Source organism: Eretmochelys imbricata, chromosome 6 (genome assembly GCF_965152235.1).
Source record: "Eretmochelys imbricata isolate rEreImb1 chromosome 6, rEreImb1.hap1, whole genome shotgun sequence".
NCBI lineage: Eukaryota > Metazoa > Chordata > Testudines > Cheloniidae > Eretmochelys > Eretmochelys imbricata.
The window spans coordinates 66,616,458-66,639,209 of NC_135577.1; the positions used below are offsets into that span (position 1 = coordinate 66,616,458).

The window sequence follows — 22,752 nt, forward strand, 5'->3', positions numbered from 1 at the left end:
TTTAACTTCTCACTTAGCAGCCTAAATTTTGCCTCTAGGACATCTCCCCTACCTTTACCTATGTCATTGATATCTACATGTACCCCAACTACCAGCTTCTCCCCAGCACTGCACATAGAGCTACTCAGATGTCTCAAGAGGTCTGGATGTGCACAGACATCCCACCAACCTTACCCAGTAGGGTTACCACTGGATATCTAATGTTAAAAGTTTGCACCCAGCTAAAGATGCAGCAGTGTTCTCAATTCTGCAGTTTATGCAATAACAGATCAAAACTATTGAAAATACCACAGGTGTTTGCCCACCAACACAAAAAGCCCACCACATGTGTGTGAGAGAGAGGGTTTGAGTCATGCCAGAGTGAGGGGAGGTGTAATGATATCAATCTAATCTTTGTGTGGTTACTCTCTACTATCTGTTGAAGTGAGGTGACTGTAGTAGAGTTGCCTTGCGGTTGGGGATGCCTGGGGCTTGCCCTGGCGGGGGGTGCATTTCAACAGTAGTATCCCTGCATCAAGGATGCAGAGCCTATGGGTTTTTTCTTTTTAAATTACGCATACATTCAGACTGAACCAGCGGCGGTGAAAACCCGCGCCAGCCACCGAAGGGCCCTGTGCGTGTCCCTAACTCACATTGCTGTTGACTACCTGGTGTAACTCTCCTGCCCTGCCACCTGTCCGCTCCTCCCCGAACTCCGGACTCTCAAGGCCTCTCCGTGGCCAACTCGGCTGGCTGGAGCCCGGGACCCGACGGCTGGGGTCGCGGTGCGGCCTCGTCCCACCTCGGGCGCCTGCTGCGCGGACTCTTCGCGCCGAAGAGGGGGGCAAAGGGTCCCCGCGTGCTCCAGTGACGGTCGGGCGAGCCCCGGAGCTACAGAGACGCCCCCTGCACAGGCTACAACCTCCCCGCTAGGCCCACCGCTTGGCCGTTGTTATAGCAACTGCAGGAAGGCTGCTCCCCGCCCCCCTTCCTCCTCTCGCGAGAGCGCCTCTGGCAGCAGGCGGAGCAGGCGCCGGGGTGAGCTCATCCCGGGAGCTGGGGAGGGAGCGCAGCGCGGAGGCTCCTGCAGCAGTCGCAGCAACTTTGTTGGGTGAGTTCAGAGCGGGAGCTGGGCAGGTAGCATGGAGCCTGCGGGGGCAGGACCCGCTCCTCGTCCCTCAGCCCCTAGCCTTGTGGGGGGGCCCTGCGTGGAGCTCGTCCTGAGCTGGAGAGAGGCACCCTGTTCCCCTTCCCGACCCACCAGCCCGAGCCTGGGGGAGAGTGAGTGGAGCTGATCGTGAGCAGACAGACCAGACCGGCCGGCCCGCTTCCCTAGCCAAAGCCGCCGCCTCCGCAGTCTCCAGAGTTTGGTGGTGGGGAGGGTCCTGGAGAGAACTGGCCACTCATGGGGAGAGACCCCTCCAAGCCTCTTAATTTAATCTCTTTATCTCCTTCGCCCATCCCTGGGTCAGTTAGACTCTGGCCCCCAAAACTGCCATGTGTACGTGGGGAGTCCTCGAGCCTTGCGTGGCACTGACCCCGCGAAGAGTATGTACTTGTACCCCATCTCGCTGTCTTTTGCTCTCCCCCCAGATTTTTGTGGGGCAGGTCGCGGAGCGCTGATGTATTGATTCTATGCGAGGAGAGGATCGCTCTTTCTCTGCCCCCCTCCCCGGCTTTAACAGCCCCAAGACGATCAGGGAAAAAGTCCTGGGGCTCTGACTGGAGCCGATTTCCGATGAGACAGGCGGAGGAGGAAAAAGAGGGGGTTGGACATGAGGATTCCTCACACTCAGTCACCCTGCCCCCAACTTAAACAAGAGAGGGAGAAGCAGCAATATTAACTTGGCTTTTCTACCCCCACCTTCTTCTGCTGCTTCTTGGATACCTCCTTTTTCAGCAAAAAGTGGCATGGACTTATTTCCCCCCCCCCGATGGTATTTTTCCTCTGTGAACAAAACTGAGGGAGGTGGTGGTGGAAGGAGGAGGTGCAGTAGTGACTGCTTTTGTGTATATGTGTGTTTTCTCTTTAGGAAGGGGAACGTCGAATGGGAACGGCTCTAAACGGTCCCAAGGAGGGGAAGAAAGGAAAAGGGGGTAAGCTCTTTTAAGTGAACCAAGGCTCAGGTTGCTCTGAAATGACAATAGGAAATGATGATTTAGGCAATATACCCATTACTTATAGTACTGCATGTACTATTTAAGGAAAGCAGTAAAACATTAAATACAAACAAAAAATTTCTTAAATTTTACATTTCTCTTCAGGTGTCTTACTGAAATCAGAGAGCAATCCCTGGGGTGGGATATAATCTGATTTTTAGGCTGTTTCCACTATAAGAAGTGAGTTATTTATTTGGTGCTATAAGTATACAAGTAGCTTTACTTTTTATTCATTTTGTTAAAAGCCAGCTTTTGCTTTGTAGTTGTTTTGAGTCTGTTTTGACACCACAATAATGATGATTAGCTCATTTGAAGGCAGTGCCGATAATCTAAATGTTTATATCCTTGGTAAGGGAGTGGAGGAATGAAATGTTTGGAGGTGGTTAATTTCTTTCCTTGAAGTCTGGAGAAGTGAAATACAGGGGATGCCTTAAACTGGATCTCATGGAATAAGGTAGTTGTTGTGTTTGTGTTTGAGGAAAACCAGGTAAAGAGACAAAAGAGGAGGGGGCAGACTTCAACCTCATTCTTCACCCTTTTCCATTTTATATTTTCAAAACTAGTGACATTGAATTTCTCACTGTGTATCTTTTCATGAATAAAATATACACATACACTGACCAATTATAAGGTTGATCATGTTCATTTAATGAGGAATGCATCTATTCATTTCTGATAAAGCAGCAGTACAAAAAGGGGAATTGCTCAACTTAAAGGAAAATCTCCTTGTGTAACCTTGACTACTGTGTGTGTGTGACTTTTTACATGGAGAAGACATTTTTTTCTAAAATGTGTGTGTGCATTTCTGTGAGTAGTACTGCTCACAAGATTTCTTTAAAATAGTATCTACACTGAATATTTTAGTAATGCTGTTTTTAATTAATCCCTTAACGCATGCAGGCCTAAGTGTATCTGTGAGCTGTGTCCTTAGCTGATAATACAATGTAAATTTGCTTTTAGGGGGCGGGAGGTGAAGGTGTCAGATTTCATTAGATTCCAGCTCTATCTGGGTGAACTTAGATTGGTGTTTCCTCTAGAAAGCAATCCTTTCATGATGAAACTCTGACTCAGACCCTTGACCATAGTGACTGCTACGTGGGAGTGAAGTGTTAACTTTCTTAAGGTTAAATCATAAAGCAATTTTCTAAGGAGAAAATTGCTTGTAGTCAGCATAAGTGTTGATCGAATAGCATATGATTGTCGTCTTGTTTGATGGAAAGTTTGGTCATAATTTTCTATTTAGAAGGTGCAATCAAGCCAAACTAGCTCCTTCCCCCCCTCCTTTTGGGAGGATCAGAAAAGTGGAAATAATGAAGCAAAAGTTTGCGTTAGAAGTGTCAGAGAAATGGTTTAAACATTGTATTTCACTGTCAAGGCTTTCATGCCTTAGGCCATCAGATCTCATACCAGTCATTAAGTCAGAAACACAGTGTGGGAATTTGAGATTTTTTGCTGGTAATACAAAAAAGCACATTGCATTTCCTTTTTTAATTAGTGTTTTTTTTTTTAATGGGAGCTTTCATAGAGTTCAGGAAGTAGAAGTGTCTGAATTACATGATAGACATTATTTGAATAATGAATTCAATCTTCATAATAATAGATAATTAGGAACAGAAAAAATTAAGTTGCCTGTGTAACTGGCTTACACATGGTCAGTTGATTAAGGAAAATGTACTTAGTACGTTGCTCAGCAATGCATTGAGTAGGTGCTACTGCTGTTAATTTCTGTTTAGTTGTTAGTATTACTAGTTCATATGGAAATACGTGGTTAACAGTTACGGCTCACGAAAGCTTATGCTCAAATAAATTGGTTAGTCTCTAAGGTGCCACAAGTACTCCTTTTCTAGTTACGGTTAAGCGAATCTTTTATATTGCAAGGTGGCAAGCAAAATGGGGTCACTGGCTGTGACTTGAATGTAGGAATCTGCACAAAGGTGGGAGTTTGTGACTACTAGCAGGTGTAGATGTCAGCATCAGAATAAAGAAGTCTAACAGGGAAATGAAATTTTAATTGGGATTTGTGCACTGCTGTATTCTTCATTGGTCTTTACTATTTCTGTCTTAACATGTATGATCACTTCTTTATGATTTTCTTTTTTCGGCTTTTTTTCTGTTTATCTCTTTTGGTCTAGCAAATCTCTTTATTACTTTCTACATTTTTGTAGCTATTTTTTAAAGTCTATTTTGATAATGTGTCCAAAAATCTTACCTCCATTCCCCATGTCTTCAAAATGACTGAGAGGTTTTTCCTTGCCTATGCAGTCTCTCGCCTGCGGTATCTCAAGAACTTTGTTTGCATTCTAATGTAACTTCTCTCCTCAATCATATTAATATTTTTCAACTATATATCTGACACACTTTTAGTTGCAAAACTGTAGACTCTACTATTACTGAACATATATTTTATCTTACTAAAACAGCTATTTAATTCTGTTTTTGTTCTGCTTAGCAAGAGTATTTGGTTCAGGATTCTTGCAAACAGAGGAAAGCCAGGTGAAAAAAGGACAAGCCACTGAGAAAACAAACAAGTTACTCTACTGTGTGAAAGAGTTGAGGCCCATTTCACTCTTTTGTATTCAGCTTTCTGTACTGTACTATAGTGTATTGATTGTATAGAAGACAAAAGCACAGCTCTCTCCATATCAATAGTTTAATCCCTTCAATAAGGGGTTTGCTGCTAACTATTCAGTTCTTTGCACTACTGATTGGAAATCCAGGGTATCCCACTGTGGTGTGGAAACAGTTGCACCATTGCCCTCATCAAAGTTTTGATCTCTCAGATTGGTTGGCTTTCTAATGTTGATATTTCCAGTGCTTTAAAAATTATTCTGATTGAACCTGCATGTTGGTTTGTTGGAAACACTATTTTATTTCGGTGTTTCTTTGGCTGTTGCAGCATCTCCCAGACTTTTAAAATTTTTGCATTTTTTCTCAGCAACTACTGTCTACATGTTAACATGATTAACTTTTTAAACATTTATATGATGATTCCGTAATATCTTTGTCCTTGCTTTATTTACTTTGAAATCAGTGTTCAGGTTATTCTTCTCTTGTTCACATGTACAGTAGCTGAACTTTTTCCAGTGCTGTGCACTGTCTATCAGAAGGCAGGATGAAGGCTTTACTGTTCTGGAATTCCTCTTCCTGAAGAAAGATTGTTTGTTATTGCTATATAGTACCTAGTATGAAAATGGACCTCCATTGATTTCAAGTTACTTGCCATCCAGAAAAGTGCCCATATTCTTTTCCAGGTTTTAAGTGCTCAAATAAATTGGTTAGTCTCTAAGGTGCCACAAGTACTCCTTTTCTTTTTGCGAATACAGACTAACACGGCTGTTACTCCGAATCCAGGTTTTAAGAGACTTTGCCTGAAGATTCTTTGTTAAAGGGGGTACAAACCCCAATCTGTTGTTCCTTTAGCAATGCGGCATTCTGCATTTAAAACTAATCATATGTTAAATATCCTTTTTGTTAGCAGGAAAAAATACCATGTTAGATTGTTCCATGTTTCCAGGGAGATATGACTCAGTGGCTTGACTTCAAATAGATCTCTCTAAATGGGAAATTTTAAGTATGTTAATCTTAATATATCAGTGAATTCATTTTAAATTTCTAATGATGGACATTTAAGCTGAATTTGTTTAAAGTGATATCTTATGGGATATGAAAAGCTGTGGTGGTTCTTGTTTTTAATTAAAATAAAAACCCCAAACTGTTTGGGACAGAGCTTGTACACTTTACCTTACACATGCTAGATGGATGCCTAAATATTATACCTTGAGGGTGCTGCCAAAAATGGCGATGGGACAGTGAGTTTGAGTAGCAATATTTTAGTGCCTCAAACTGGTTCTAGCTTTTTCTAAGCAGTTGCTTTGTAAAACTAATATGATTCATAGTCATTTGTTCTACCCATGGGTCCTAGATAGCAGTCACTTTGGTGTCAGTTGGGACAGCGGTTCTCAACCTTTTTCTTTCCGAGGTGCTTTTTCAAGATGCTATAAAAACTCCGTGGCCCACCTGTGCCACAAAAACTGGTTTTCTGCATATAAAAGCCAGGGCTGGCATTAAGGGGTAGCAAGCAGGGCAATTGCCTGGGACTCTATGCTACAGGGCTCTTCCCAAGCTACATTGCTCAGACTTCGGCTTCAGTTCCAGGTACTGGGACTTCGGCTTTCTACCCTGGGCCTCAGTGAGTCTAATGCTGGCTCTGCTTGGCCGCCCCCCTGGAACCTGCTTGCGGCCCCCTAGGTGGTCCCGGACCCCTGGTTGAGAACCACTGTGTTGGGAGACCTATGAGTAGTTGCAGAGACACTGGAGTCCTTTGTCTTTGTGCTCAGAAAGAGAATCCTGTATTGGCTTACATTTGGAAGGGTATCTACATTAACATAAGGGCTAGATACTTCTTTTTTTTCTTTTTAACATGGAAGCTTAAATTCTACAGAAGTTAACAAGTTTGGTCCTTTTTATTCATCTTCCTGTTTACTAATACAAGTAGGCAAGTGGGATTTTCAGACTCTGGATTGGGATCTACCATGAGCCTGTTGTGCTTAGTGTAACATTAGCTTAGTTGTTCTGAAGATTTTTTTCTTTGTGGGAATGTTCCTTAAAGAGAACTTCGTTTGAATAGAGCAAATTAATTAATTAAAAAAATCTGCAACTGGTGAGTTTCATAATCACTAATGGAGGATCCTTTTTAGTGTTATTTCAAAGAGATCTGATATATATATATATATAATATGGAAAAACCCCTGTAGATTTGTTTGTTAGATCAAAATTCATCCTCTCTGCTTCTATTCATATTACTTTGGAAACTTAAATGCCTGGTTCAGATGCTAGAATGATAAGTATCAACCATAGAGTTTTATGTGGCTGTTCATTACTGTCAGATATATCATAGTCCTGGAAAATACAAGATTCTGTAAGACAACTTGTTTGTGTATAAATTATCTGGATTATTTTTGTGTTGAGATACGTAGTGTGTGTGTGTGTGTGTGTGTGTGTGTGTGTGTACTTTCAGAAAATCATGTGCTAAGTGTTATTGGGAGATGGGGGTGACCTTCTGGTTAGTGCATAGGATTGTGAGACAGGAATTCCAAGTTGTAATCCCAGCTCTGAGAGAGACTCCTTCAGTGGCTTTGGGCACAGAATTATTCTCTCTGTTTTAGTTTTCCCATCTGTAAAATTGGGATAACATTTACCTCACAGATGTTAAGGACTATTTGAGTGGTTTGAAGATGTAAAATTTTAAAATCAAATAGATCATGGGGAAAGTTCCATCTGTTGGCTTTTAAATATTGATAACTGATGTAAATATTACTGTCACACAACACATTTGCTTTTAAACCAGTTTGTTCTTCTTATTGGTTTCTTTTGTCTTGGTATGAAGTACTAACTATAGTAGAAATTGAGGGCATCTAAAAGGAAAAGTTGTCTTTCCAATCTGTTTATGAAGAGTTCTTTTACACCGAAACATAGTTGCTGCCTGTTGGTATCACAGTGTCAGTTTTAATAGTATCTTTCCTTCAGCCAGGAAAGTAAGCAAATATCTTGCTTCACGTCTGTTGCCTATTTTTTTGCTTAGCCAAGTACAGCTAATGGTTGCAAGAGGTGACGTGTTGCTTGACAAAAAATACATGTCGCTCTTCTGTCCAGTAACTACCTAATTTTGACATAATACTGAAAAACGTTTAAGTTTTGTGTTTTTGAAATTAAAATATATTTATTGTTGTTGAATTTGACCTATTTTGTTTCTAAAGTCTTAAAATAACAAATTGCAGTTGTTACTTCCGTGCTTAATGTAAAATAATCTCTCTCTTTGTATTTCACATAGTCACCTGAAGTATGCAGTGCAAATCTTACACCTTTTGTAACAAGTATTTCAAAAAGAATTTGTTTTTCAACTTCCAACTTTTTCCAATCTGTCTGGTTCAGATAAATGATGGAAAAAATAAGCACTAAATTATGAAGTGGTAGTTGTAGGAATTTCTTAGCTGTCTTTTAAAAAATCCAAAGCATCTTGGTAGAAAACTTTTTGTGGCTCAGCTAAAATGCTTTGTAGTTTTTTCATATTTAGTCCATTTTGTGTGGTTTTTTTTTGCTTGGGATATCAGCAGTGTCACCGATGACTATGCACATGCTTTAATTTTGGCTGTGAGGTTGCAGACCTCTGTGGCAGAAAACCTGATTTCTTTTCTTTCATCCACGGACACCTAGGAACTACACATTTTTCTGTAAGAGGCCAATAATAAAACATTATCTTTTTAATGTCTGTCTTTGAGAGTTCACTTTATTGCACTATTCAAACTTCTGAAGAACTGGTGCTTGCAGAATAAAGCAAACTTCACTTGCTGTTGCATTACAAATGTGAGACCTAGTGTACCAGTAGAAAAAGGTAGATTAGAAATTAGTGGACAACAAATAATAATTTATATGCCCCTGAGAATGTGGAAAAGTAAATTCAAACTGGTAAAGAGTTTTTTGAGACTTTTTTGAGAGGTATTGTCTCAGTGCAAATAGATATTTATTTTTTACAAATTCATATAATAACTAAGATTGTCACTTCACAGGTAAACTATTATTTTAATTTAATCACCGGTAAGTATATCTTTTAGTTATTGTTCCGGACAACACTTCTTTACTGAATTGGCAGTCTGAATTCTTTAGACTGTAAGAATGAACTACTCAGTTAAGGAGCAATGCTATTTGGAGTCTATATTTCCCCTTCTCCTTAGTCCTTTTAATTAACTTACATTTGCCTGGAACTGTTTAATTGGATGGTGGCAAAGGAGATATTTGTGCATGTCTCATGTAAGTGGATACTGCACTCTGCAGAGTAAATGTTAGTGGGCCTGCCAGGTTTCTGCTGAATACAATCCAGGCTTCTAGTATTAAATGTATAATTTTGAAAGACTAAATTAGATTTTAAACTTCTAGGCTATGCTGAAGGACTGAATAATTCTACAAGTTTTATATGTTTAATATTCTCATCCCTTAAAAAACAAAACCAAAAACCCCTAAACATCTTGAGTTCATAAATTAGTGTATCTTTTACATACTACATTACATTGGCAATATTGTTGTAGTTTCAATTCTCAAGTTGGCTAAACCTTTTATTGTACATATTTTGGTGACTTAAAAAAAAAAAAGGTAGACCAGCAGTTCTCAAACTTTGGGGTCCTAACCCCATTTTAATGGAGTCGCCAGGGTTGGCATTAGACTTGCTGGCACCCGGGGCTGCGTCTGAAGCCGAAGTCCTGAGCCAGAGGGCTTCAAAGCCCTGGGCAGCAGGGCTCAGGTTACAGATCCCCTGCCTGGGGCTGAAGCCCTTGTGTTTTGACTGCTTTCCCCCTGCCTCCCTGCCCAGCGCAGTGGGGCTTGGGCTTTGGCCCCCCCACCCGGAGTGGCGGGGTTCGGGCAGGCTCAGGCTTTGGTCCCCCCTCCCAGGGTCGAGTAGTAATTTTTGTTGTCAGAAGGGGGTCGTGGTACAATGAAGTTTAAGAACCTCTGAAATAGACCGTTACATTACTGTTCGTGGTTGTCAGCCGCCTGAGCAAAGAATGAAATCTGGAGAACAATTTTCAAGATAAAGCAAACTTGTGAAGGCAGAGAAAGAAAACAAATATTTATATAAAAAGCAACTTACTTGCCCAGTTCTTGTTTTTGCATTTTCCCTCTCCAGTTATTGAAAAAGATCATGTTTGAATGAAGGCTGTCTTCCTAACTGTCCCACTAGGCTTTCTGCTGACTCCCCTGCAGTGAAGTCGTCAGCTTGTATTTCACATACCTTTGTTTCCATGGAAGTTACTGTGATGTCAAAAAGTCAGCATTATATCTTTACTGCAGTATGATGCAGAAAGAGTAGAAGTGATCTTTGTTAACACACCAACGCCTCTGTTAATTAGAGGAAATTATGAAATATGTACTAAAGGAAAATGGAATTGTATATTTTTTTTCCTAAGATGAAAAGACATTTATTTTTTTGGCTTTATTAAAGGCTTGTCTACATGGGGAAATTGACTGCAATAGTTGTTGGGGAATAATTCCCCATGTGGATGCACTTATTCAGGATTAAGAGTGCCTTTTTCCGGTTTAGTTTAATTCAGTTTGGAAGCAGATTAAGCTAACCTGGAAAATGGCACTCTGATTCCTGAAAAAGAGGGTATGTTTATACTACCACTTATGTCGATATAACTTATGCTGCTCAGGGTGTGAATAAGCCACCTCCCTGAGAGACATAAGTTACAGGGACCTAAACGCCGGTGTGGACAGTGCTGTCTTGGCGGGAGAACTTCTCCGACATAGCTGCTGCTGCTAGTTAGGGGTCGATTAATTAAGTCGATGGGAGAGCTCTCTAGTGTAGCCATAGCCAGTGTGTCCACACAGGAAGATATTGTAGAATTGCTATTCTGCTTTAAATTCACATGTTAATTTATTGCAGAATAACCCACTCCTGTAGTCAAACCCTTAATCTTTAAACCTACTTCGATTTGTTTGTCGTTTAATAACATTGTTATGACATCCTTTAATATGAGCACTGTGGTACAAGTGTTTACTTTCAGATGTGAAAAGAGAATTTTAAAGGGCCATCAGTATACTAGGCTAAATAAAAAGAGAGACCAACCTTTCTTCCCCCCCGAACGCTAAAGGAATTATCTGTTTGATTAAATCCATAATATCCATTTTATTGTCATTCACATAAATGTTGATGCAGTCAAGATTTTTAAACTGAGTGATAACTTAGAATGACTATTAAAACAAGTGAATAGCAATGATTAGGTAACTCTTATATGACAAGATTCAATTCATCCTAGTTTAGAGCACTGCTTTGGTAAAATACAACTAGTCAAAAAAGCCATTATATGTTTACTGCCAGTTTGGTCAAACCCCAATATTTACAAGTGAATGCTTTCACACTAGAAGCAGCTGAAAGGACATTTTGCAATTTTCTGTAGTTGGACAACTACCATTTTATTCCTTTTAATGTGTTTAATTTCAGCATCTCATTACTTACAGGGAGATATTTATCTCAAAGTGCCAACAGGTTTATTCCTGTCAAGGACAAGAGAGCATACATTGTGGACATGCTCTTCAGCTTGCTCAGCAGCTGATATGGTATACAGTTCTCTGAAAACTGGAAAAACAAATTCTTACTTCAGACCATCATCTGTGCAAAATCGGAAAAAAAAAACAATATGGAAGTTAGATTTTGGTCTTCTTAGTTGACTTTTATTATTTATAATATTTAAATTTCTGTAGTGCACAAGCAAGACTGATCACATACAGTCCTATCATCAATAAGTGCACAACCAAAGAAGACAAATAACCCTGTGCAGGATAGGAAGGGGAAGAGATTTTGGGTGTTTGATTTTTAAAATTGCAAATTTGTATATGTTGTAAGTGTCAAGTATTCCCAATTACTTTTTAGCCTAGCCTTTATTAATGGTTGATTTCTCATGGATGTCAAAGCAGAAGGCTAGGAGATTTAAAGATGGAGAAGACAGTAGCCTTACAAACAAGTTCAGGGAGAAGACGTAAGGGGCACTGTGAAAGGAGATGTTTGTGTGGGAAGCTGACAGATGATCAGATGAGACCAGCATCTTGGGCAGATTGGGGTACGCATGATGCTTTAAGAAACAAGCAGAGAATTAGGGAGGAGAACAGTTGTGGAGGGCTTTGAAGAGGAGAAGAAGCTTGCAGTTGATGTGGTGAAAGAGGGGTATCCAGGAAGAGAGTGAGAAGTCAAGGAAATTATGTTTAGCAGCTGTGTTTTGAATCGATTGGAGAGTGGAAATATGGGTGTTAAGGAAACTGGAGGTGGTAATGAAAACAGGAGACGATGAGAATTTTGTCTGTGGTCTCTGAACTGTGGGCCATACCCCCCCTAGGGGGATATAGAGGAAAGTTTGGGGAGGGAGCAGCAGGGCCCAGGCTAGCCCCCATGGGGCTGTAGCTCTGTTCCAGTCCCAGCTGCAGCTCCGCTCCACCTCACTCCCACCCCTGCTCTGGCTACAGCTACACTTTTCTCTCTGCCCAGTTCTGGTCCCAGCCACAGCTTTACGCTGCCCCCTGCTCCATCGCCAGCCCAGCTCTGCCTCATTCCCTCTCTGTCCCCAGTCCAGCTCTGCCTCTAACCCCAACTCCTTATCCTTTCCCAGTTCAGCCCCCAGCTCTGTCTTCAGCCCAATCTCCTCTGTTGAGGCAACTGTGCAGTAATTCGAGGGTAGGATAGCACGGACAGATTCTGTTACTGGTAAGTAGGGGGTGTGACAGTAAAAGTTTGAGCACTAAAGGTCTAGAAAAAGAAAAGATAGGAAGGATGTTAGAAATGTTTTGGAACAAGAAGAGGTAAGATTCGGACACAGCCTGAATGTGTGGGGCAACTGAAATGGAAGAGTCCAATGTGATCACAAAGTTACAGGCCTGAGAGATTGGGAATATTATCGTGTTAACAATGGTAAAGTGGAGAGTGAAGAGAGTTTTGGGAGAAAGATCAGGAATTTAGCTTTGGCCACGTTAAGTTAAAGTTGACAGCAGAACATCCAGCATAAGAGAGTGGAGAAACAGATATATGGCTCTTGTTGGAGGGTAATGTGGGTTTTGATGTATTCCAGTAGTAGTAGGAGATTTTTGAGTCATTTGTGTAAATATGCTTGTTGAAACTATGTGAGGTGTAAAGGAAGAAGAGATGGGGCTAAAGAGATGCTTTCCCCCAGGTTTCCCTATGGTTCCCTCTTGGAGAGTGAGAGAAGGGATGAGGAAAACCAACCAGAAGAAACAGGGGGGTGGGGGGGAAACCAGGTGAATGCTGCAAAGAACACAATCAGTTTGGAGTTTTAGCTGTTGCTTCTCTTCAGATTCTTGAAGGTAGCTCCAGCCCTAGCTGATTGCTAGGCCTTGGGTATATAGTAGAACCTTTACACCCTCAGCTTCACATAGGCCTTTTCCTATTATGTTTAGATGATGCAATGGCTGAAACACATGTGCTGCCTTATACTAGAGCTGTTGCTATCACCACTGGTGCAGCTCATTTCTGTAAAAAGTGCTAGTGTAGATACTGGTTTAAGGACTCTAACGCTGTTTAATGGTTTCTCATTTACAGTTATTTTAAATAGATCTGGGAATTGGATAGTCATCTTGAGGTACCAGAGATAAAGTTATAACAATGGATAATGAAGAAGGTATATTTGTTTTTGTGTGACCTTCTATATTCCATTTACCTTCTCTATATGGAGCAAGAGTAGAGTTTCTGATGCAGTGCTGTGCTATTTCAGTAACATTTTACAGGTGGCAACAAAAGTTCTTGGCTATGCTACAGTATGTGGGTGTTACATGCATATGCTTGCAGCTAAAGTAATTAAGCACCATTGAGAGCTAACATTTTAAAAAATCAAGTAATTATATGCACAATGTGATGCAGAGTACCCCTGTTTAAGTTGTGGTTGGTTTATGCATCTACACTGTTCAACTGTAGCTGATAAATCAGGTAAAAAATCCTTTCCATTTTAGGGGCTTAGAGTTGTTGCCAAGTAAAAAATACTTTTTGAATGCATGCTTTTTTTTAAAGAAAACTGATATCCTTACTTGTGTAATTAATAAGTTACTGTGTATTATATTTGCATCGCTTGATTTTCAATGCAAATATTTCTATTTAAAAAAATAAGGAATAGCAACAGGTACCTTCTTTGCTGTCACCTTAGTGCTGAAGTGTAGGTGAAAAAAGCTCTTGACATTTTGGAAAATCTTTTGGCCTCTTACAGGCATGTCTACATTACAGCCCTAAGTCTCCCTATGTTAGGTCCACATTACCCTCCTTCTGTTGGTGGTGCGTGTCCTCACCAGGAGTGCTTCCACTGACTGAAGAGGGGCAGTGTGGTGGGTGAGAGCCATGGCTCTGAGTTCCGTGTGGCTCCCCGTTGGGAGCCCGGCTCCCCCACCCCCCGGCTCTTGGCTCTCCGTTCCCAGCTGGAAGTGGGGAGCCTCTGGGCTGCAGCCTGGTTGGGAGTGGGGAGCTGGGGTAGCCCTTGTCCAGCTTTGTCAATTTCATGGCTCCTTGCTGGAGCAACCAACAGCCAATGTAAGTAAGGCAATGTCTACAAAGATGCTGTGTTGCCCTAACTACCCCAACATAAATTCTATGCCTCTCATGGAGGTGCAGTTATTTTGTCGATGTAGTACGGAGCCTACGTTTGCAGGAGAAGGCGGCAGTGTGTATATTGACCTAATTAGGTTGATGTAAGCTGCCTTACATTGACCTAACTGTGTAGCATAGACCTGGCCTTAATCAAGTGTCTTTGGTACCGAGAACATAAGACAGCAAAGCTTGGTGTCAGTGGAGTGTATCTTTTTCCAAAGGCAGAAACCAAATCTGTGCTAACCATGAAGTGCCACTCCTGTTTGGTTGGTATATCTGTTGGTCCTAAAAGTCATTAAGGTGTGTATGTATAGTATGGGCAAAACTTGAGGATATGAGTTGTCATTGTTTCTAATTCAGTTGTATTTAAAGGTTTCTTTGCGTTGGAAAAGAAATCAAGTAGACTGCGAAGGTCCGTAGCTGTACTATAGTGTAGCCCTTCACAAATATGTCTGATCCATGCTTATTAATGATGATTGAATATCTGTTTGCAGTGCTGTAGCTGTGTTGGTCAAGGATATTAGAGAAACAAGGGTGGGTGTGAATAGCTATCTCTGGAATTAAACACAACAGTTTTGCACAACAGTTTAAGATAAGAGAAGAATACTTTAGTAGGTTTAAAATATAAAGAGAAATGAGACTAGCCAACTAATTACCAAATTGGAATTTAGTCAAGACCCTGAAGCTAACATCTGTGTATTTTGTGACAAGTGCCAAGAGATTTTCATTGACTTCATGTGCTCAGGACCCTATTTCTACATTTTATCCAGAAGGTGGCATCTCCTACAGAATAGCATGTTGCCCTGTGGCCTCATGTTTGGGTATTGGTTCAGTACTGATTTAGCCTGATCTTGTTCACTTATGAGTGTTACTGAGAGTGCATTCTGAGATGGCATTTATTTTTGTTTACATTTCTATAACAGTCATCACTATAGCACATCTCACTCATTACAGAGTTTAATCATCACAACATCCTTGTGAAGTATGGTAATAGTATTTTTCCCCTTTCAAAAAATAAGCATACTCAGATACCAGTGTTGTGTGACTTGCCTAGAGGGTGCACAGGTAACCTGCAGAGCCAAGAATAGAACTCAGAGTTACTGACTTCCATTCTTTTGCCTGATTAGTGACTAAGATTAGTAGAATAATGTTCCAACATAATATGTGGTGGTGCTACAAAATGTTATATTAAGTAACTCAATAAACTGCTTTGGGCTTTCTTTGCCTGCTAAGATTCTCATTCTAGGTTTGATAGTAAACTATTGTCATACATCTTGAGCTGTAATAATAAAGTGAGACACACAGTATATAAAACTGCAGAATGAACAGAGCAAGCTGATGCATGCAACAAATAGGACCATGAGGAATCTGTAAACCTGAAGTGCATTTATAAAAAACATGTCAGCAGTACATGTGTTTTAAAAAATTAAGCTAAATCAGGATATAACTGGGATAAATATCCAATAAAAACTGGGAAGTTTTGTTTTACAAGTTGCATTTTGACCACCTTTTGGTGTTCAAGAAAAGTTGTATTAAATTAGATTTAAAGTACTGTCTGGCTGCACTGAAATGTGTGGTCTATTAAAACCCTGTGCTGAGCCTTGTTAAAAATGACAAATGAGCCTCATGTTGTAACTCAACATTTTCCCCATTTTAGTTGATAGCCTACTGTATGTATATGCTTGGATAGTATTGTTTTTAGTTTTAAGTCCCACTAGCACAACTTACTACATTGCTGGAAGCACATTCTCATAAAACATCCTGAGATGGCTGTATTGCTGGAAATGAATTGCTATGCTGCATGGTGACTTGGGGGTTGGTTTAACTCAAACGTTATTAAAGTCTTAGGTCTGCATAGATGTGCACATGTCATTCCTCTAAAGTTTATTTGGAGTATTAGAGAAGTTCACAAAGAGATTGGGTGTTAATTTCCCATGGAAGCCTTTTCTGAATACTACCAACTGAGAAGTATTTTATGAGATTTTGCTTCAATGAAGCACCTATAAACAGATATTTTTGTTTTGCATATATCTGTCCTCAGACTGCAGCATGAGTAATCTTCCTTTCTTAAAGTGTTTTGATGTTAATATAGAAGAACTTTTTTCATTGTCCCTGAGTGGAGATGCATAGGCTGAAATTTGAAGGTTAGTAAGTATGCTTTTGTGGTTCTGTACACCCCAATCCCTTGCCTAAGATCTGATACAGAACTCATTGAAGTCAGGTGGTTCCAAGACCTCTTCTATCAGAACTTCAATCTGGGACAGTTCCTCAGATGTGTCCCCTAAAAAGAATGGCTCAGATGTGGGAATCTTCCTCACATGCTCTGTGGTATAGACTGATCCAAAGAATTCATTTAACTCTTCCGCAGTGGCCTTGTTTTCCTTGAATGATCCTTTAGAACCTCAATCGTCTAGTGGCCACACCGATTGTTTGGCAGGCTTCCTGCTTCTGATATACTTTACAAAATTTTTTTTTGTCATTTTTTGTCTTTTGTTAGTTGCTCTTCAAATTCTTTTTGGCCTGCATAATTGTGCTTTTACACTTGACTTGCCAGAGTTTGTGATCCTTTCTATTTTCCTCAGTATGATTTGACTTTGAATTTTTAAAGTATGCCTTTTTGCCGCTAACCACCTCTTTTACTCTGTTTAGGCCCAAGAGGGGAATATAGCGGAAGCACTCAGTAACTTTTTACTTTTAACTACAGTGCTACTGTAGTGGGTTTCATTGGTGTTCTCCCCCCCCCCTGCCCCCCACAAGGATGTTAAATTTAATTACATTATGATCACTCAGTTTGGCCATCTCTGTCATTCCTATATATTTTATTATACCCTGGTATTACCACATCCCCATTGATTATCAAAGTTCCACCCACTTTCTGTGATGCCTATTATATCAATATCCTCATTTAATACCAGGAACTCAAGTTCACCCACCTTAGTATTTAGACTTCTTGCATTGTATACAAGCACTTATAAAATTTTTGTCAATATTTAATTGTCTACCTTCATGTGATGTAATTGAATCGGACTCTGTTTCATATGATTGTTTCCCTTCAGTTCCTACCTGTGTTTTATCAACTTCTGCTGTTTCTTTGTTAATACATCTATCTAGATGTCTTGAGGTCCACAACTTTCATAGCCGGTAGGCAATTCATGATGTGGTTCTTCTGGTCATCACAAAACCAACTACCTGTATTTCTCATAATCAGATCCCCCAATTATTATTACCTGTCTTTCCTAATAACTGGGGACCCCTCCCCAGGATGGGGAGCCTCGGTGTGAGAAGAAACCATGACATCATCTGGAAGGAGGATCACCAATATAGGATCATTTCCCTCTGCTCCAGCTTGATGCTTTCCTTCCCCAAGACATTCATTCTCCTGAATATCACAGAGGCTGTCATCGTGGGGGTGAAGCCATTTTACTGTGTGCTGGAAAGTCTTGTGTATATACCTCTCTGTCTCCCCTGGCTCCTCCAGTTCAACCACTTTGGTCTCAAGTGCCCATCCTGTCTCTCTGACGGGGTATGAACTACTTGCCCGAAAGGCACACACGCTACCTTACCACAAGGCAGGTAATCATACATGCTGTATTCAGCACAATAAAATGGATAGCCTCTGCTGCTAGACTTCTGCCTGCATTATTTTAACTTCTGCAGCTTTCTGGGGGGGGGGCTGGGTTGGGGAAGTGTATGTTGGCTTAAGTTTAGGGAATATTAGGTGTATTTGGCACTCCCACTCCCCCTCTAAACTTCCTCACAAAACTCCTGTTTGCTGCTCCTGTTCACTAGCTCCTCTCGTTGCTATGGAGATGGCTTTTTAAACCCCTGTTTTATCTGAGTAGCTCTGGTTAACATATCCTAAAGGGATTAGGGATCAAAGCCTGGTTAAGAAGCTCTCAATCTTGCCTACCATGCCACTAGGCTGAACAGGACACTCCCTCCCCACAATGGACCACATTATAAACTTCCATCAAGCAGACACATTTCAAGCAAACTAACAAATGCACCCCAAAGGGCACGTTGTTGCTCCTCCTTTGCCTGGAGAACTCTCTCACAAAACTCCAGCTTGCTGCTTCAGTTCGCTAGCTATCGAGAGTCTATTGTAATGTTGCTTATCAGGAACATTTGAGGGGTGGGGGAACATACAGCAGGACCTGGGCCAGCCCCCATGGGGGGTGGGTAGGGAGTGCCATGCCCCAAGCTCTGTTTTCAGGCCAGAACTGCCCCCAGCTCCCGTTCCGCCCCCTGCCCGGCTCTGTCCTTATTCCCTCTCTGTCTACAGACCAGCTCTGCCCTCACTGACTCTTTGACCCCAGATCAACTCTGCCTCTAGCCCCAGCTCCCCCCCATCCCCAGTTCAGTCCTCAACTCTGCCTTCAGCCCAAGCTCTGCTGCTGAGGAAGCCTTAGCTTTGCTATAATGGAGGAGGGATGTGGACAGATTTCATTAATGGTGAACTGGGGAGGGGGGAACGACTGGAAAAGTTTGTGCACCACTGTTTTAAAGTGACATCAGTTAATTTAGGCTTTTAGAAATTGAATATGGATAGAGTTTTCATGACTTTTAAAAATTTTTAATGAAGTGCCTTGTGTATAGTGGTGAGTTTTTTAAGTTAAACATTCTTTTGCAACATTGTGATCCAATGTGAACATAACATTGTGCTATACAGGGGAACCAGAAAGTAAAATAGACTGTTAATGTGAAAAGGAATATAGGCCTTTATCCTGGGATTCAAAACACATATGCACACTACTGAACATGCACGGATCTCTGTTGAAGACAATGGAGCCCTGTGCAGGTGCTGCAAATTGCAGAAACGGGGGGCCTTTGGTAGTGTTTCTTAATCTGGGGGTAGGTCGTGGGACGGGTTCAGAGGAGTTGCAAGTGCAGGGCTGGTGTTAGGAGGTGGCAAGCACGGTAGTGCCTGGGGCCCCACATCGCAGGGGGCCCTGTGAAGGTAAGTTACCAGCTTCAGTGCCCTGGGTGGTGTGGCTCTGGCTTCAAGCCCGGCTGCCTGGGAGACTGGACAAGTAAGTTAGCTTTGCAGGGCCCTCCTCTGGTGTGAGGCCCTGGGCAGTTTCCCTGCTTGACACCGCCTAATGCTGGCCCTGAGTGTTCTTCATAATTTACTTAATGATATTGAAGATGAGGTGGGGGGTTGCAATTTTTAAAGTTTTGGAGAGGAGGTCACAAGAAGGTTGAGAAACACTGCCTGGGGGCACGCCTAGGCATACAGCACTGTAGTGCCACAGCTCTGCTGCTGCTGCGCATCTGGTGAAGATGCTCTATGCCAGGATGGGCAAACTTTTTGGCCCGAGGGCCACATTGGTGTTGTGAAACTGTATGGAGGACCAGGAAGGGAAGGCTGTTCCTCCCCCAAACAGCCTGGCCTCTGCCCCCTTCCACTTCCTGCCTCCTGACTGCCCCCCCCGAGAATCCCCGACTCATCCAATGCTCCTTGTCCCCTGACCGCCCCCTCCTGGGACTCCTGCCCCAAACTGCCCCTGGGACCCAACCCCCATCCAACCACCCCTGTCCCATGACTGCCCTGACTTCTATCCACACCCCTGACAACAACCCCCCCCCCCCCCCGGGGATTTCCATGCATATCCAACACCCTCTGCTCCCTGTCCCCTCACTGCCCACTGGGACCCTCTGCCCCTTATCCAAGCCCCCCGCACCCTTATCACTCCCTGCTTTGTCTGATCTGCTGACAGCCTGAAGTCAGTGGGAGTCTTTTCATCTACTTCAGTGAATATTGGATCAGGTGCATAGGCCCCAATCCTGCAAACACTTACATACCAAGCTTTAAGCATGAGTAGTCCCACTAGTTCAATGGAACTACTCATGTTATCAAAATCAAACAAAGCCCTTGCATGATTAGGGCTTTACACGGTAAGGCCACGTCTACACTACAAAGTAAAGTCGACTATATGTAAGTCTACATCAAGCCTCCGATTTAAGCAACTCAGTCTTGTGGGTCCACACTATAATCATTGTGACGGCAGAGTGCATCCTCACTAGCAGGGCTTGCACTGATGCACAGAACACTACACTATGGGTAGCTATCCAACAGTGCATGTAGACGAGTGGAATTTGGTGTGGACTTGCAATGCCTTATGGGACGAAAACAGTTGTGCGGGTGGTTATGGGAACATGGCGTTTGCCACTGATTTCAGGGAAGGAAGGTAACTGCATCATGGGAGGCTAACAAACCAAGCCTTTTTCATACCTTTTTTCGTAAGCCTGGGTTACCCATACGATGCCATAGCATGGACCCCACTCAGCTGTACGCTTGTTGTTGTGAGCATTACAAACACCTTGCGCCTTATCCTACAATATTTACACAGCCGATACAGGGGCTGCTGCACAGAACAATGTGATGCCACGCAAGCAGCCCTGCTGGAAGACAGAGTGGAGTAATTAGCAATTGCTGGCAACAGTCTCACATCTCCTTGACATGGCTGAGCGCCACTTCTGGGCCCAGAAAACAAGCACTAACTGGTGGGATCGCATCGTTATGCCGCTATAGAATGACAAGCAGCAGCTGCAAAACTTCCGAATGCACAAGGCCACTATACAGCAACTACATTGCTCTGTGTGTGTGTGTGTGTGTGTGTGTGTGTGTGTGTATATATATATATATATATATATATATATAGCACACAAAAGTGAAATGCCAGATTTATGGCTGCCCATACATCCTTAGTACCTTCTATGTCCATCCTGTGGAAAAAACAGTATCTGAATTAAGGTAGCACATTTATGGATGTGTATGCAATTAATTTTCAAGTGTTGGTTTTTGTGACCTAAATGCTTTTTTAAACAGTTGATTTGAGCATGTAATTACTTAAGGTATGTCTGCACTACCCACGTTACAGCACAGCATGCTTTATCACTGCGGGAGAGCTCTCCCACGAGTGGTGGCAGCTTTATCACCGGGATTGCAGCTCCCAGAGGTAAAGTGCTCTCTATACTGGCACTTTTCAGCGCTAAAACTTTTGTCACTCGGGGGTGTTTTTTCACACCCCTGAACGACAAACGTTTTAGTGCTGAAAGTGGCAGTGTAGACACGGCCTTAGATTTTCTTCAGAAGAAAAAAGTAAAACACAAGTTATTCCATTTGCAATTGTAACAACCCCCTCAACATGCATCAACATGTTCAGGGTCTGAACTATGAACCTTCAGCAGTGCAACACAGACTGATACCACTAAGTTACAAGACTAAGGGCTTGTCTACACTCGCCCTGCAGTGCAGTAGCGCTTAGTGAAGACACTATCTATGCTGATGGGAGAACTTCTCCCATCAGTGTATGTAATCCACCTCTGAGAGATGGTAGCTATGTTGACGGAAGAGGCCCTCCCATTGACATGGCACTGTCAGTACGAGGAGTTAGGTCAGTATAACTACATTGCTCAAGGTGTGGATTTTCCACACCCCTGAGCAATGTAGTTATACCAACATAAGTTCCTAGCATATACCAAGCCTAAGTATACCAGCTGGCAGCAAGAGGAAGACCATTATCCCAGAGAGGTCATGAATCACTGGGTCCTGAAGCTAGGTGTTAGGGCTGGTGAGTTCAGGTGGGAGCTCAGCCTGCCCTGACCCCACCCCTCTTTCCCCCCTCTCCTGAACATGGGGAAATTCCAGGCCCCATAGTGATGGTGGGGAGCAGGGGAGAAAGAAAATGGGCTACTAGGTCCAGGTGATGATTCTGAGAGTGGCTAGAAGGTGTGGGGAGAAGGGGAGTTCAGCCCAGTTTCTGTCACATGAGGTGCCACCAGAGAGGAGCATGGGCCATTATGGCCATGCACTAGGTCTGGATGGTAAGGAGTCTGACCGTTCCTATACTATCATACTATCAAGGCATTTGGGAGAGGAGTCTTGTTACTTGTATATAATGTTGTACTCTGACTGTTGGGCAGTTCTAGGCCTTTCCCTTAACAGGCAGTAGTGCTCCTTTGTGGGTTCCTTCTGCTACCTGCCTGGTCTGATATCCAAATTCTGGAGTCTTTGGTAAGTATTTAAACAATAAACTTAATTGTAGAAATGAAATCATGAACACAGGCTCTGTTGGTCAGTCAGAATCACAGTGGGGCAACCTAGCTAGCAGATAACTCACCAAGAACTGGTAACAGTATATAATATATATTAACAATTGACAATCCGTACAGAGAAACACCTCAACAAATCAGGAACTGTTGCTGGGTAAACTAGTAATTGCTACTGTGCAGAGTAAGACTAGTACCCTTCACATGAATCATAACTGGAGTTCCACATTTTTGCTTTTTTACCATTTTTAACTGATTGCCAGCTTTTTTTAATTGAAGAATTCAGTTTTTACTGAGTTACGCCCATTTATCAATCCATTCAATATTTTTCAGGTTATTTTTGTTAAATTCTAATGCTTTACGTGATTGTTGTATCCTGTAGTTCTGCAAATGAAGCAGTTCAACTGTGTAAAACACAGAACACGCATATG

The 22,752-nt window shown here is 42.1% G+C and overlaps 1 protein-coding gene across 3 annotated transcripts in view; it reads left to right on the forward strand.

The window, feature by feature from the left end:
- The first annotated feature begins 1,058 nt into the window (after positions 1-1,058).
- The window catches only part of SIPA1L1 (signal induced proliferation associated 1 like 1), a 380,780-nt gene continuing 359,086 nt past the window's right edge, over positions 1,059-22,752 (forward strand). For 2 of the 3 annotated variants that reach the window (XM_077818751.1, XM_077818753.1), the window contains exon 1: positions 2,255-2,319. The gene's annotated coding sequence lies outside the window, so the exon portion shown is untranslated. Of the gene's footprint in view, positions 1,091-2,012; positions 2,077-2,254; positions 2,320-22,752 lie in introns of those variants that run through there. The other variant, XM_077818752.1, reaches the window with a different exon arrangement.